Here is a 13,292-nt window from a genome sequence, read left to right as displayed (position 1 = left end):
AACTCTCCAACTGTTGTTCTCACAGAAATATTTCTGTTTATCCTTTAGGGCATTTTTAAGTTCTTGAACCACATCTGTGCTGGATGCAGCCTGCGCAAAGCGACTCTGCTTCGCCCTAGCACCGCTGCCCAGCCCCAAGCTGCCATCCCTGCGCCGGTCGGTGCTGGGGTGCCAGCTCACCAGAGGCAGACCGGGTGCTCTGTCACAGCACCACGTTGCACCATGCCAGTTACTACATGCTCTTTGCCAAATTCGGCAAACGTCATGTCCCTTATTTTGCCTTGTACTTTCGTATAAATTGATTTTTTTTTCCCTTTATTTTAGCAGTTCAAGCTGAGCTTTGGCTTCCCTAGCTTTTTGCTTCCTTTGAACCACACTGCTTCAATTATTACTATAGTGGTGCTTTAGTGTTTATTTTGTACAGTATGCCTAGGTTTGCTGTCCATCCTTTTATGAGCATGTCTTTTGAGCATACAGTGTTTTTCTTGACGTATAAAAGGCTCAGCCTTTTATTTGAGGAATCCTTGTATTCTAGCTTTAACCCTTGAATTCTCCTGGTTTCTCTACAGTTTTTAGAATAGTTGAAGGAACTTATTACCATTTCTATACATTTATTTATATTTTGGGTATTTCTGTACAGATGGGGTAGCTGCTGTCACTTTTTTCCCCTTCACTTTTCCTTACCTCACCCCTAATACCCCTGCACCACCAGCCCACAAACATTTATATTCATCTTCATTTTTATTAGCTCTGGTAGCTTCCACTAACAGTTCAAAGCACTGTTTAAACCTTTCCTATGTCTCTCCAGCCTTCTCTGTAATCTTTAAGGCTGGTGAAGGATTTACAAGTCAAAACTCACACAAGACTTCACAACAGCCTAATAATAATAATTAAAAAAAAAAAAAAAAGGAGAGGAAAAAGTTCTCCCTGTTGACCTGAGCAGGAGATTCACCAAAGCAATGTGATCTGCTGCCTCTCCCCAGACACTGCAATTCTTTGCTTCTGCACATGCACAACTAGGGCCGGCTGAGATGCCAATAAGGCAGCACACGACCCATCTTTAACAATAGGAAATAACCACAAATCCGTTCCACCCCTCTATGACAGCACTACCTTAACAGAAAAGAGCGTGACCAAAACAGGTCCATCATGTATCACACCAGTACTGCTATAGTGTAGCCCAGGGTCTCTTCACTGTGTCAGAGGCAACGTCCTGCGCATAGTTTCAAAACCAGGTACCTTGTGGTAGCCAGTGCAGATATGTAGGCAACTCTGAGACTATTTAGGGCACTACAGTTCAATGCCAACAAAATAAACCCACATATTTTTTTGATCCCATCTAAAGCTGTCATGTCACTGTCTTCGCTCTAAAAAGCCCTCAAGAAAATCCTCTTCACTTAAATATGACACATTACCAGAAAGCAGAACACAGCTCTTATTTCTAATGCAACTGGCCCTACCAGGGATAAATTCAGAAACACCAGGGAAATTCACCAGGGGAATAAAATACTGTCCTTTATTAAAACAAACAAGTTCCCAGATGTTATATCTAGTGTTACAATTTATTATTTATTTTAGAGTTCTCCTGTATCGTTCCATGCTCGAGTGATTCCCCCTTTACAATACTATTATGAGATATATCGCTCTCAACCCCAACTCAGAAATGGGAAGAAGAAACACTTTGCTTGGCATAGACCATGGCGTGAGAACTCGCAAGCTTCCTTGTGCTTTTTGCACTGCTCGGCACCATCCCCCTCAGTTTATTTTACATTTGCACCTATGCAAAGGGTCTATTTGAATTCTGCGCTGGTCATAAGTTCTGGTTTGACAACTTTCAAGGCTGAAATAATTTATTTATCTAGAGAGCAGGACTTGCTGCCCTATTGAAGACATTCAGTTCCTACCTGGCCTTATCCTGTAATAGGGAGGAAAGGACAATTCATCTCCTAGACTTGTTCAGTTTTCATAGCTCTCTAATGAGACTCCGGCCAAAAAACCCAATCTGCATCAAGTGAGACAATGGCTATTGTTAGGAGAAGACCCATGCGAGACCGAGGTTTTATTTCACATGGTGCTTATCTGGCGATTTCAGCAGCAGCAGGGACTGAATTCATGCTGAAGATCCTGAAAGTTAATTCAGCTCTGGGGCCTTTTAAAGAAGAAAGAGGAAAAAGCTGAAACCAGAAGACCCTGAAATTAATTTTCTAAATATATCTGGGAGCTGTGCAGAGAATGATAATTCCCAGAGAGTTGGGGAGTTTCAGCATTTCGCTTTATTCCAATTTGGAAAAGTTGGGAACCTCCAATGGCCCAGGAGCCCAGAGCCCCAGACACGCTGTTTTTCAGAGTTTTTAGATTTTTTTTGTCTCCCCCTCAACCCACCCATGGAGTTAGAGGACCCAGACAGACAGCTGACTGGGAAGTCTTGGAACTGGCACCTCCCAGGAGCTCTGTCTTCATTATCTTGAGGTCTTCCACAGCAGAGCAAACTGGCAAGAGGCCAGAGAGGACTCTGTCAGCCTCCCCTCAAATCAAAATAGTCTCCCTGGAACAACCATATCCCAACGAACCTGCATGCACTGACATACCCCTGTTGCACTGGGGGATTTTGGACTAGATCTTGTGACACTCAGCCATCAAAAGCACTGACCCACTGTCACCGACCTCTGCAGGAGCTGTTACCTCTGGAGTGCTTCTTCAAAAAAAAATAAAAAATCAAGGAAATGTTTCCAGTCCCTGCACAGACACTCAGAAACCTTCCTTCAAGTCCCAATCCTTCTGCCTATTTTAGGTTTCTGTTCACTAAAAGCATCCCTTTAGATAGAGACACAAGTCTGAACACAAAGGAAAGATCCTGAATCCTTTATCACTAATTATCTTACAAGGTCAGAGCAGAAAGACCTCTGGAGCACCTCAACTGGAGTCTCATCTCTCTGTGCCTGAGAAAGATGACTTTGAAGTGCTGCTTCGCTTGCTGCCATTCCATTTTATTTAACAATTGCTGACCATCAGTGCCACAAGCACCTTTGAAACTCTACATTGTTCTTGACAAAACCTCTGACAGCACCATCAAATGCAAAGTATGAAAGCTTTCACAGTAAACCGCAGCATTTGTCACTGCTCTCCTTATGATCAGCTCATCAGCCAAAACAGCAAGCATTTTGCTTTTGTTCTTCCCTCCCAGAGAGGAGTTGCAAGTGCAAGGCTTAACCGGGTTAATCAGGTGGAGAAAAGCAGGAATAACTGAGACACAGACAGCTGAAACACATTTGCCTTGGCCAAAGGGTAAGCGCAAGGCTCTGTGACCTCCTAAGGCAGGAGGGGGACAGGCAACGGTAACACTGAGCTCAGACCCTGTGCCAGGCACAGGTGAGGCACCTGTGGTGAGCTTGGGCTGATTTGCCTCAACACCCAGGCTATAAAATGTGACGGAACCGGTAACGGTCTGTGGTGGGCACTTGGCTCCTGTGCACCGAAAGGGAGCAATCCGGTTAGTGCCCACGTGCATTTAATTCACCAGCATCTGCCATACTTCCAGGAACCCTTTTTAAGAAGGCTCAGGCAAAGGCAGGTCAAACGGGGCTCCGAGCCCCTTCTCTGGATTTACAGTGAGACACTTCACTCTCATGAAATCCACTATAAAGTCGCTCTTCAATACACATCACCTTTGTTCTTTTTCTTTCAAAAATTAGCATGCACCAAATGACTAAGTCTATTAGAGAAAATTGACCCTGGAGTCATTTAGCTAAGGATTTGCCAAAGCTCAGAGGTATTTATTATTCTTATAAGCAATGAGGCATATGGTTGACTTTTCCAAAAGCCATTTCAGAAAGAAAAGTAAATGACCGTTTCTTGAAACAGAAATGAGATATTTAAGAACCTTTATGCCAAATCTCGGCAGGAAGATTTCATCACCAGGCTATACAAAAATACACAAGATGTGGAGAATTGCTCCTTGTCTGCTTCAGGATTAACACTTGAGAGACCACATGCTGTGGCTCCTCAAAGGGTGCTACCACTCCACCCATACCACACAAGTGCGGAAATGGTCAGCGTCAACAGACGGGCAAGTGCTTATCAAGTGGCTTTCGTACCTGTGCTCCAAAAGTTACATGGAGATGCTCTAAGCAAAACTAGAAGAGGGTTCTTTGTTTAAGAGGGGGCCCAAGGTCTAACACAACAGCCAAGACACATTTCAGTTTGAGTGGAGCAAAGTTTGTAACTCAGATTTGAATCTGCAGAAGGTTGGATTAGGCAGTGGATTCCAAATTTTCCCTTTTTTTTGGTTTACCAGAGTTCAAATGCTGTCTGTAAAGCGCTAAAATAGTGCTTCGGCAACAGCGCAAAGCTGTCAGCACAAACAAAAAAATTCTCTTTGATGGAAAGTTAACTGGAGCCAAACATCATTTGTAACCAAATAGCAAAAGCAAAAGAAAGATAAAAGATGTCTTATTCTCGGCCTCAAACCAGACCAATGTGTCTCTATTTGACAACCTTCTATTCTTCAGTCAAGAATTTCAGAGCTTCTGTGCACAATATATGTCAAGTTTAAGAAAACCCAAATAAAAACAAAACAAAAAAAAAGAAAGAAAAAACATATGTTTTTTTCAACACTTTTGATTACTTATCTCTGCTTTGGAAGACAAGGAAGGCCAAACTTACTTTTTAGAGATAGGGTAATAAGCCTAAAGAGTATAACTCAACAGCCATTTTTGAAAACAAGACTCAGTATATTTAATGGACAAACTCATTTAACAGTTTTATGAGCATGGGCATCCGTGAACTTTACTGTCTGTATTTAGGAAAGAGACAAGCAAAATAAATGAAGGATTTTTTTGGTAGTAGAATAAATTGGTAGTCTCAAAAAATCTAATGCTAGGTTTTTACATGGACATAGAATAAACGATGTTCTTCACATATAACATACTCACTTGGCTGCCAGAACCAGGACACTATGTCAGGAGTTGGTGCTGCCAAATGTAAGGGCTACTTTCCCAGAATTTAAACAGCCCTGGCTAAAACAAGAAAGATGAGCAGTAATATCTGGACAAGACAGGTGCACAAAAGAACAAAGCATGAAAGAATGCAAAGAATCCCAGTGCTCTAAGGAAATCCAGAGACCCATCTCACTATGCAAAGACGTTCTGTATGTTGAAATATGTGCATCTCATGGGGACACTGAAAGCATATTTGTCATTTTTCTGTCAGATACAAAGACTTCTACGAAAAGTATTTGCAACCTGCTTGGCCAGTCAGTAGTCCTCAAGTTCAGAGCCCAGCTGGTGGTGCCTTTTCTAGCGAATAAACTGACTGTGATGCTGTTGTGGTTCCGGTTCTACACCCAGTCACTGTCAGACACCAGGTAAGCTTTGCTGCTATGGACAGCAATGTCAGCCTGCCTTGGAAGACAGACAGAAAACCCCCAACTTCTGAACTTAAAGGTACAAAGAATTACGTTTTGGCATCCGCTCAACAAGAAAGAAAGAAAAAGTGCCAGAGCATGCTGGAATATCTACAAGAAAAACACAAAAGGTATGGTTATACACAACAGGAACATTCACATGACACGAAATATTCCAGGCATGACCGGTTCAACACATATTTTGCTTTGCTGAAGGCATTAAAAATGTGCTAGGATGCCAAACCACAATGTATTAGTTCCTATGGAGCATCACTCACTGTGAAAACTCTTGGGAATTTTACAGACACACATTTCTCCACCAGAAAACGACACTTTGTTAAAGCTCAGCTACTTGTAGAGAGTCCTTTACAGCAAGTTCTCTTAAAAAAACCCAACAAACCTGAAATTGAAAGAATAGGATATGACGACACTGCTAAACACAGTTCCTTTTGATAGACAACATCTTTTTTGTTTCAGAAGATAAGTTCATTCACAGTATTTAATTTCTAGTTTCTTTAATTCTAAATTAATCTGATTTACATGACTGTCGGGCATTTCAGAGTCATGAAAATTTCCAAGCCAGGAAGCCCATGCTAATCCAAGATCCAGAACAAAAATCTTCTCATTTCACAAATTCTTTTGTGTTATGGCATTCATTTTGCCAGTAGGACCAGTTCTGTTCAAAACCTTTCAGAGCCAGGCCAGCCCGTAAACCACCCAAGGAGCAATTCTGACACTGGAGCTTCTGCATGGCAAACTAAACTTGCTTTTACATTTTTTTTTGGTGGGGGTTTTTTTTTGGTTTGGGTTTTGTTTTGTTTTTTTTTTTAGGAGTCACTTCCCCTGCTTTATGTTCACAGGGTGCAAGTCATTTGTGAGTAAATCGGAATTAGCTTCCTTTGACTCAAGAAGCTCATTAGGTGCTGGCATTACAGTTTTCTTTGAGTTGCTAATCTGGTGGTGCTAATTAAGACTTGCAAAGACTGTTGCAATATTCTAATTATCACAAGTACATGTCCCTTAAATCCATTTACTGTAGAACAAAGGGGGTTTTTGCTATCCACGCTTCTTGGCACTACATTCACAGCAGTATGCTACTGCTTCCCCACGTTGAGATTATTAAAAAATTTCAACTATTAGAAGACAAAAGAGGAAGAATTAGAGAGGGCAGCTATGAGGGTTATCTTAATTACCCCTGCTCCTGGAAAATGCTACCTTGCAACTACATGTCAAGCTACCGCACCTGTTCCAGGCTCCCTCCAAACCACAGATGTTCCTGGGATGCCAGAGCACTTTCCTCCCACCTGCATCCCCCTGCTCCAGCCTCAGCCCAAGGACACCTCCTGGTCCCTGGAGGCTCTGAGAGATGCCTGCAAGAGCTCAATCTGGGCCTTTCAGTGCCTTTTAAAATGTCATGTCACAAGGGCACAGCGAGAGAGGGAGCAGGTAGTGTCAGTCCCTTGGTGTTCCTCAAACACCTTTGTAGGCCTCCATGATTACACACATTTACATTATTTCCTCATTATGAAAAAAATCAAACTTTTTTCTTGCCCTCTAGCACTCACTGCTCTTTGCAAAAATGTACCATTTTGCACCGTACGCGACTTTGGCCGGGTTGTTATTCGCAGCAAGAATAAATTGGTCCTGCCTGGACCTTTGCAGGTTTGGTTCTCCAGCGGTTCAGACTCACATTACGTATCTCTATCACACAAATTTGCAATACATGGTCAATGTTCTGCCCAGACAGTTGGGTTCATATACATTTCCTAGGAGATATGGCTTTGAGGAGCAAAGCATTCTTTCTTCTCTTACTGAGATTTTATTAAACATTTCATTTAGCAATTTCTAGTTAAACTTAATGCTCCCAATCTAATATATTCCAAAGCCTCTGGTTTTCTCGCACATACTGCTGAAAGGGGCAAATTCTCAGTGAACGTTATGCGATTTGGTTTCAGCTCATGAACTTTTAACCATCTCTTCATATCTTTTGCAGTCCTTTATAATCTGGTAGGATTCAAGATGCCTTCACGTTACTTCTTTTACTTTTTTTTTGCCAAATATTACGCTTTCTTCTCAGCATAGCAAGTAACAAGGAAGCAACAGAATGCAGATGGGACAGTCAGCTTTATTCCCTTATTTCCATCCCTGTAAGTATGCATAACCATTTCAGCTCACTGGTGTCAGAACATTTCTACAGTTCTCCCCACTCCAAACCGGGTTAAAAAAGAAACATCTCAAAGGAGCAAACTGAAAATCTGAAGAAAAAAAATTCCAGTGCATTCAAAACACTTTGTTTTTATTTCAGCTTCCCAATCACAAATTCACTTGTATTTTCAAAATGGAAAGCTCTCTTGAGGTCCAAATGCTCCCTTTCCATATGTGTTAGAACTAAAATAAAATCTACAACAGTGTGAAAGCCAAAATGAAATGCAGTGCAAAGTGTATGGTTGGTGACACACCAAAGGGCTGGAAACCAGTTTGAGAAGATCGTGAGCTGGTGTGTTTTTGTAGCATCTCTACAAAGAAGAAGGGGAGGTAAGACCAGTTCGTGGAGCGTCAAAACTTTTCATTCACTACCAAATAAAATTATTACCTGGCAGACAGCTATGAGTAAAGGATCAGCCAGGGAGGTGAAGTTGGAGGAGCATGTCCCTTTAACAGAGCAATGAACTCATCTAGTTAACTAATGGCAGGACAAAAGGTAAATTGTTTCTAATGCTCTGATGCAGAGCTGTCGCGGGGGGGGGGGGGGGGGGGGGGACGGGACGGGACAGGACCCAACAAACAAGTGTAAAACTCAATGTAACCCCCCTACTCCTCAGCACAGAACAAGGGACTCACAGGGAGCACTCTTCCTAAATGTCAAAGCTATTAAAAATACTGCGTACAGCTAAGCATAAAGAAAGCCAGGTTAGTCAGGCGGCCACTCTACATATCTAATGACACTTACCCTTTAATGTTTCTCTTACTTCTCTAATTTACAGTGTTTTCAATCATGCTGTTTGGAGGAGGAAAAAAAAATAAAAGGGGAAAACCATGAAAAACAAGAAAGTCCTCACAGCTATTTCTATCACACAACAAATATTGATTCCTTTCCGATTTTCATAGAAGTTTGTCAGAGTCCTGTCAGTGCAAGATTGATTTCTCTGCTTCTGGGAATGGTAGGTTATCAATAGAATTGCTACGATCAGTGCATTTTCACAATCCTTCCTGACATTTCTGCCCCAGTGGCAAATTAGTGCAACATTGACTATTTCCCTCACCTGAACCAGCTACCAATGCATAAGGATTTTCTTTCTTTCCTTCTCTCCCCCTCTGGCAGAAAAAGACACACACCTACCCCAGCCCCAAAGCACCATCTTTTTATTAGTACTGAACACTACAAAAAGTTAACCAAAAGCCCAACCAACCACGTATCTTTCTGATGCTTCTATTTCAGCGCGTAGGTTTGGGGGTTTTTTTCCAGAGAGCAATTCAGCGCGCGTGCAAATTGCACCTTCACCGTGCCTCCCGTGGGAGCACAGGGAATTTAGCCAGCCTTAAGGCTTACGTTGTGTTACTGCACTTCGCAATTAAATAACGAAGCGGCAGATTCAGGTGCTGATCGTGCAGGTAAACCAAGCCCGTGTTGCCACCAAAGGAGGTGCTGAGCAGCTCCAGCCCCGCAGGAGGCTTCAGTGCTCCTCACCTTTCTGTGTCGACCTACCAAAACGCACTTAATATCCCTTAACAACCACCACCACTAGACAGCAGCTGGTTACATTGCAATCCTCCTGCTCCTCCAAGCTTGATGACCATCCTTGCTGCAGTCTTTTTAGCCAACTTGTTTCTCCAGCTTTAATTTCATTTGTAACTCGTAAGTAAACTCTCCTCTCCCACGGGGCTGCAGACAACGAATAAAAGGATCTGCAGCTCACCGAACAGATCAGGCATGGGGCTTGACTTACCCACCCGCCCACAAGAGATCTTCCCACACCGCCTTTCGTAAACATGGCACCTGGATTTTGGTCATCCTATGTACATTATGAGAGCAAAAAGCATGCTGGAAGAGCTAAAGCACTCATCCACGCGTGAGCCAAATCCAAAGCAGCTCCCTGAGGCCGAGGCAGGTTTATTTATGACCCTCTTGCCAACTCCCCACCAAGAGGAAATCACACCAAAGGGCTAATTGGGGACCCACTGAAGTCACCGGACTTTGGAGCAGGCCTTTAATTCCAGCCATCACAGCTCACCCGCGGCTTCCCTACGTACAGCCAGGTGCCTGGGGAAGATCACATCCCGCAGTAGCGAAAGCCTCAGACTCTCAGTTGAATTGAGCTTTGATTCGGCTCTCAAGCGCTAAAGGATTTAGGATCTCCATTGAGAAGTAATAGCAGGAGCTTTACTTCTGTGATATTCAAACCTTCGCAGTAGCACATCCTCTGAAATACAGCAGGTCAGAAACCTTCCATCAAAAAACTGAAGAGAAGTTGCTGTTCTTTCCCTTTTCAAACTGAGGATTTACTGAGGCAGAAGTTTTCTATGAGAAAATATCAGTTGGAGAAAAGTATTTCTCAGGACAGCACTTCTAAATGAAGACCAGTGCGTATCCCCCAGGAAAAAAAGAATAAAAAAAAAATTAAGGCATGAAGCTGAGTGGAAACACAACTTAAATCCTGCCCTGCCTACCAAAAAGGCACCTGCTGGTAACACAGCATCCCTGTCCCTGGGATGCTCTAAATCCCTGTGCTATTTCCAGAGATCTCCCTCAGGCCTCTGAACAGTCAACGTGCCCAGTTTTTATTCCAGTAAAGTCAAACAAACCAGAGCTGAAGAGTCCGTACGTTTCATTTGGTTCAGGAGAAGTTTGTTTCCAAGCCCAGTCCAGCTCCAAACTCCTGCCACGTTCCTGCCCGCCAGCTCCGTCCCGTTCACAGCTGCAGGCACACGCTGCGGCGTGGGGAGTGACACGTTCGGAATTCATCTGGCGATAACGGGACTAGCAGCAATAATACCCTTATTGTGGCTAACAGGAACTCACAAAATCTTCGATAAAACCCCGCTCGGTTCTGTGAAGCACAAGTTTGCTGTAAATCTCTGCAATAGGTACGAAGGTGGCCTGAGCCAACTTAGATAACATGGAGTTTGCTGCCAGCCTGGGATAACGGCTGAGCCGAAGCTGCACATAACACCAGGCCACCAGCCGAAGGTGCACACCACCGCCTAAGCTTTACTGCTAACACGTAACCACAAATTACCTACCCCGCGTTCAGTAAGGAACAGTTGTTTGCACGGAGGAGGCTTATTTAAGCGCTGGCAGGGCTGCGCCAGCAGCACTCCCAGCAGTGTCTGAGGTCGCAGAGACCTATGCTCCCGAGAACTCATTTGGCAGCAGCTACGGTATTACAAGGTTAGACACAAATTCACTTTTGTTGAACTCCTGGCCTATCAAACATACATTTACAACAGATAAATATGTACAGCATAAACAAGTCTGAGGGATTACCAGGATTAGCCAGAGTCTTCTCCGCTGCTGCCAACGCTACAGACAATCCCTCTTACAGAGTGAGCGCAGCACATCATGAATGCGTGGTACCTATAAATTACGTACCATTGATGAACAAACACACTCGCGGCAAAATGTCAGAGATGTATATAAAAAAGGTTCCCATATCTGCTCCTGCCTCCTCCCTACCAAAAGGAAAATGTTGAAAATGGTGCACACCTGTGAACAGCATCACAAGGTCAGCCACTGCCTGGCTGGCTCAGCTCTGCAGCTGACAAACTGATTTCAGCAGGTAAATCTATTTCAAGTGGAGCCTCAAACACGTGAGGTTATTCCTCTTAGTCCTCCAAACCACCACAGACCTGCTGACTTAGGAAAGACTTGCAGAAGTCTTCTGCATCTGGTTTGTATTACCTGGAAGATGCTGTGGGTTGGAGAGCCCTGTGCCACCACGTAGCAATTGACTGCTTCGTGCCCCAAACCACAGGGGCATCCCTCTCCAGGACGGAGAGGAAACACCAGAGGCAGCTACCAGCTCTAGGTTTTAGTTTTCAACTAAGAAGATTTTGGTTCTGCCCCCAGAGAACTTGAGAATTTTTGTTCTGATCCATTAGAATGCTAACACATAACACAGTTAAGCATCTCAAATAGTATTTGGGAGGACTTTGGGTATCTCTGTAGCAAGTGATCGTAGTCTAATAGAAAAAACCCCTGTTCTGAAAGTTAGAGAGGTTTATCTTCTGTAAGATAATAGAAGATAAATGCTCTTCTATAATATGTAGGTATGGAGACACATTCACACTCACCAACCCTTTGTTTAACAAATGATGCCTCATTTATTAATATTCTACAGTAGTGAGTTCTGTCTAGCGAAGCATTAATATAACATTTCTCAAACAAAGTTCTTGTTCTGCTTGATCTATTTTGTAAATGTTTGGTAATCTATCTTGATACGCTCCTGTCTGTCAGGAGTTGCTACCCACTTCATGCTTTTGCTAGAAAAGGCAGGCAGTGGCACTGTGCGGTACCTTCCCGGGACACTATAGCCTTTCTTCCTTAATTATATATATATGAGACCAGTTCCACTGATTTTGAAGCTGATGTGAGACATGAATAATTAGAAGCAATATGCAGTATTGACAGCCAGTCAGCATTTAACAGTATGTGAAGAAACAATGATGCTTAACACGGACTAGAAAGCCCACCACATCAGCACAGGGCTGTACAGCTCCGGCCAGGAGCACGCAGTGTTCCCCCCGCAGCATTTGGGCATGGCAGGAGTACTTCTGAACGGCCACGAGGATCTGGGAGAAGTAAAATAAAGGTACCTGCAACAGGGTAAAAGAAGGGAAGGAGCTGGATGGGGAAGTCAACCAAATTTGCTCCGACACTAATGCCAGCTGCTGTTTCCCCCCCCCCCCCCCCCCCCCATAAGTCCACTCTGCAAAGGAGAAGCGGCATGCAAGGCAGTTGCTTAGCTACTACACCTGGACTCTGTGCAACTCATAATATTCCTCTACCATCTGCTAATGGTATTTCACTGTAAAAGTGATATCTTCTTTCATGCAACCTATTAGCACAATCATGTAAAAACCAAAACTGCATTTGCTCTCTCTGTTTCATACGTTGGCAGCACGTTGAAGGTAAGAAATGAAGCCAGGGCCTGTGGTTTCAAGAGGCAGGATTTGTGGTTCAGGAGTGCTAGGAGCATGAATGATGTGTTACTGAGCACAGCCCCAGAGGAAGACATTCTTTAGGTTTCTCCCCCTGCCCCTATAAGAGTCTGACATTTGGAAGTTCCTTGGGTACAGTCCTTGAATTTCTCCTTTTTTTGAGAACACTAGTATACTTTCCTCTGGATGCTCAAGGAGCTTGCCCTTCAGCAATACTAGTTCTCCACACAAAAAAATAGTGACAATTTTCAGGGGAGAGCTGCTTTAGAGCTGTGGAGAGCGAGCCTCCCTTTTGAGTAAGGACGAGTCTCCGGACTGTGAGCCAAGGTCATCGCTAATCAGAAAAAGACACACAGAACATGTGGAGAGATGCCTGCTTTCAGGGAGTCAATGGCCCTTGGCATGTGAAAATAAATAAATGGGGATTCCATTTGCCATCTCCTATTTTTCAGTGAGGAGAAAAGAGGACCCTTTGTCCGCAAGAAGCGATAGATGCCCAATTCCTTTTTCCTCTACACAAGACACTGTTTCAAATGAGGTGTATCAATTGACTTGCTGCACAGGGATGCGGGAACGTGTTCTGGAGCCTACATTTATCCAGCACCATCACTGGGTCAGGAAACATCACTGCTAGTTAACGTGACACCGCAGGGGAAGCATCCCCCCCACCCAAAACTTATGGGGGGTTTTTTGTTAGGGTTTTTGTTGTTGTTTTTAAAGGACCTCCTTTACA

Source organism: Balearica regulorum, chromosome 7 (genome assembly GCF_011004875.1).
Source record: "Balearica regulorum gibbericeps isolate bBalReg1 chromosome 7, bBalReg1.pri, whole genome shotgun sequence".
NCBI classification, from domain to species: Eukaryota; Metazoa; Chordata; class Aves; order Gruiformes; family Gruidae; genus Balearica; species Balearica regulorum.
This window is presented reverse-complemented; position numbering follows the sequence as displayed.